General features: G+C 53.2%; 1 protein-coding gene across 1 annotated transcript in view; it reads right to left on the bottom strand.

Moving 5' to 3' along the window:
- The window catches only part of TTLL8 (tubulin tyrosine ligase like 8), a 32120-nt gene that overhangs the window by 13440 nt on the left and 14922 nt on the right, over nucleotides 1-3758 (bottom strand). The gene's annotated exons all lie outside the window — the stretch shown is intronic.

The following is a 3758-nucleotide window of genomic DNA, read 5'->3' as shown; positions in this document are numbered from 1 at the left end:
CCGCGGGGCCCCGCCGAGGCGCCACTGGCGGAGGGAAGGCCTGGCTCCCGCTGCGGAGGTTTCAGTGCGCATGGGAAACGTGGAGAAAAGAGCGCGAACAACCATCCCAAAGCGAAGATGGCCTCGGTTCCGGCGGCGGGCAAGGAGCTCGGGAGTCTCCGTTCCACCTTAAGGACGAGCTGCACGAACTGAGAAATCCCCGCTCCTGAGGTCCCGGGGCGGACCTCTGCCCCGAAGCTGAGAGACTGACAGGCCCCAGGCGACCCGGAGGAGGGGCCCGGAGCCCGGCTGAGTGACCACCCGCTGGAGGTTCCGAGTGCAAGACGCCCCCAGTTCAAAACTGCAGGGGGGTCCGTTCTGGGGGCCCCCTCACACTTTCTTCACTTTGATCTCTGGGAGCTTGAATATCTACGAGAAACCCCTGTGACGGAGAGACCATTCCGTCCTTATCCAGGCCTGCCCTCGGGGGTGGCTACAGAGCCTGACCAACCTGGGGGAAGAGAAACTCAGCTCCGACTGGCGCCAGCGAAGGGGGGGACGAGAACAGAGAAGCATGCGTGGAGTCAGGGAGCAGGGTGCGGGCTCGCCGAAGCCTGAGCCGGGTGGCGGGACCACGGAGCCCCCGTCCCGCGCCTGATGCCACGTCACCAGGGTTAGTCACTGCGGCTCCTTCCGCCTGGTACTCCACGTCCGGCTATCAGGAAAGATGACAGGGCACAGCGCACAGTTTGAAGAGACAGAGCTGGCATCAGAAGCAGACGTGGCAGGGATGCTGGACCTGTCACACGGGACTCTGATGAGCGAGGGCTGTAGGGTGACGCAGGCAGCATGCCAGAACACACGAGCGTGTGAGCGGAGGGCGGAAACCCTCAGAAAGAACCAGAAACAGACGCTAGACACGGAAACACTGCCGCGGAAATGGAGAATGCCTTTCGCGGGCTCATCGGTGGACGGAACACGGCTCGGGAAAGACCTCTGAGCTAGAGGGGGTGTCAGCAGAATCATTGGAAACTGAAAAGCGAAGAGAACAAGACTGAAAAAAAAACTGAGCAGAGCTCAGGGGGGGATTTGCAGCAGCGAACGCGTCTGGTAGACGAGACGAGCTCATCACACGTCTCTGGGCTTCCACCTTGAGAACCGAGAAAAAGAACAAGTCAAGCCCAAAGTGAGCAGAAGAGAAGAAAAAATTGAGCATAAATCAATGAAACTGAAAACAGAAAATCAATAGAGAAAATAAATGAAACCAAAAACTGGAATTTCGAAAAGATCAGTAAAATTGATAAGCCTTTGGCCAGACCAACTAAGAATAAAGAGAGAACACAAACTGCTAATGTCACAAGTGAAAGCGGGGACATCAGTACAGATTCCGTGGACGTAAAAGAGTGATAAAGCGCATTATGAGCAACTCTGTGCTCGCACACTCGGTGACCTAGGTGAAGTGGCCCGACTCCTTGAGAGGTGCAACCTGCCAACCTCACACAGGAAGAAACAGACAATCCGAGGAGGTCTGTATCAGTTAAAGACATCGAATCAATAATCAATAACCTTCCAAAACAGCTCTGGGCCCAGATGGGTCCCTGCTGGATTCTACCAAACATTTAAGGACTAAATTGTACCAATTCTCTAGTCTTTCGGAGGACGGAAGTGAAGGGAATACTCGTAACTCATCCGGCGAGGCCAGCGTTACCCCGATACCAAAACCAGACCGAGACAGCACGAGAAAAACCACAGAGCGATGTCTCGTGAACACGGATGCAGAAACCCTCAGCGAGACGTTAGCATGTCGCATCCAGCAACGTGAGAGAATCACACACCACAACCAAGTGGGAATTATTCCGGCGTGTGAGGCTGCTTCAACAGGAGACGACTCATCGCTGTAAATCCATCAGAGCAACAGGCCAAAGAAGAAAAACTGCCCGATCCTATCGCTTGATACAGAGAAAGCTTCTGACACAATCCAGCACCGGCTCATGGTGAAAACTCAGCAACCGAGGAGCAGAGGGGGGCGTCCTCGCCTCGGCGAGGAACATCCGCAGAAAGCTCCAGCTGATGTCCTCCTGATGCTGAGCACCTTGAGGCTTCCCCGCCGGGGTCAGGAGAATGGACAGTGCAGAACTGAGGTCAGGAGCAAGACACACATGCCCTCTTGCTGTTCCTTTTCAACACGGTACTGAAAATCCTAGCTAAAGCAATAAGACAGGAAAATAAAATAAGAGGCATAGAGACTGAGAAGGAAGAAATACACTTGCCTTTATTGACAGAAAACATGATTGTCTGTGCAGAAAAGAAGAATTACCCAGAAAAACTCTTGGAACCAATAAGCGACTGTAGCCCATCACTTTATAGACCAGCAATGTATAACTAGAATTTGAAATTTAAAAACGATGACATTTACATTAGTACTCCAAAAATGAAGCAAACAAACCTAACAAAAATGTATGACATATATATGTATACAAGGAGAACTGCGAAAACTCTAACGAACGGAATCAAAGAACTATAAATGGAGAGATAGTCCACGTTCTTGGGCTATATCATTGTCAAGATGTCAGTTCTTCCCAACTTCATCTGCAGATTCTACACGATCCCAATAAAAACGAGACAAACAAACAAACAACCACCAAGTCATCCTGTGAATACTGATAAACCGATTCCAAAGTTTATACGGAGCGGCAAGAGACGCAGGCAGAACAGCCAACACGACATTGAAGGGGAACCAAGTCCGACGTCCAGACTTACTGCAAGTCTGTCGTGATCAAGACAGCGTGGTGTTGGTGACGGGACAGACGGACACGTCGAGGGACAGAACGGGGAGCCCAGAGCGAGACCCGCGTAAACGTGGCCAGTCGTCTGGGACAGAAGCGCAGAGGCAAGTCGGGGGGGAGAACACGGTCTTTTCAACAAACGGTTCCAGAATAACCACATCCACCTGCAGAAGAGAAAAAAGTCCGAGCTCAGACCTTGCGCCCTTCACAGAAACTAATTCGGAAGGGATCACAGACCTAAGTGTGAAACACGAAACTGTCGAAACTCCGGGGGAGCCAAGAGGCCCTTGGGTGTGGCGATGCCTCTGGGAGCAACGCCAGAGGCGCCATCCGTGAAGGAAATAAGTGGCAAGTTGGACTGCACTGGAATTTAAAACTTCTCTGCCGAAGACAATGAGGAGGCAAACCGCAGACGTGGAGGAGGGGTGCACGAGACACTAGCAGGCTGTTATCCAAATACCCGAGAACTCCTGAAACCCAGCAGCACGAAAGCCAACGACCCAACCGGAAAACGGGCAGGAGAGCTGAACAGACAGGTCACCAAAGAAGACACACGGCTGATCTTTGAGGAACATGGGTCCTTACACGTGGGTTCTTTCCAATAAACACGGTCGGCCCTCCACGTCCGGGCTTCGCGCCCGCGGATGCGGCTGATCCCGGTCAAAACGGTATTTTCCATCTGCGGTTGGCACCCGTCGGGGAGAGGCGCTGACCGCACGCTCTGTTCTGTGTCACGTTCTATGCGGGACTCGTGGATTTAGGGTCCTGGCACTAACTCCCCCCAGATACAGAGGGATGACTGAAGTTTTCGGGGAGTCCAAGCTCATCCGTGGATTTTCGGCTGCAACGAGGGGGTTAGTGCCTGAGCCCCACATAGTTCAAGGGTCGGAGGGACATGAAGAGGTGCTCAACATCCTGTGTCGTCACGGAGTCACAAATCAAAACAGCGACGCCACCGCGTGCCGGCGAGGGCGGGGAGCCCCGGAACGCTCG

This window comes from Pteropus alecto, unplaced genomic scaffold, assembly GCF_000325575.1.
Source record: "Pteropus alecto unplaced genomic scaffold, ASM32557v1 scaffold118, whole genome shotgun sequence".
NCBI classification, from domain to species: domain Eukaryota; kingdom Metazoa; phylum Chordata; class Mammalia; order Chiroptera; family Pteropodidae; genus Pteropus; species Pteropus alecto.
Note: the sequence above shows the minus strand (reverse complement) of the source record. Positions and strands in the feature narration are given on the sequence as shown.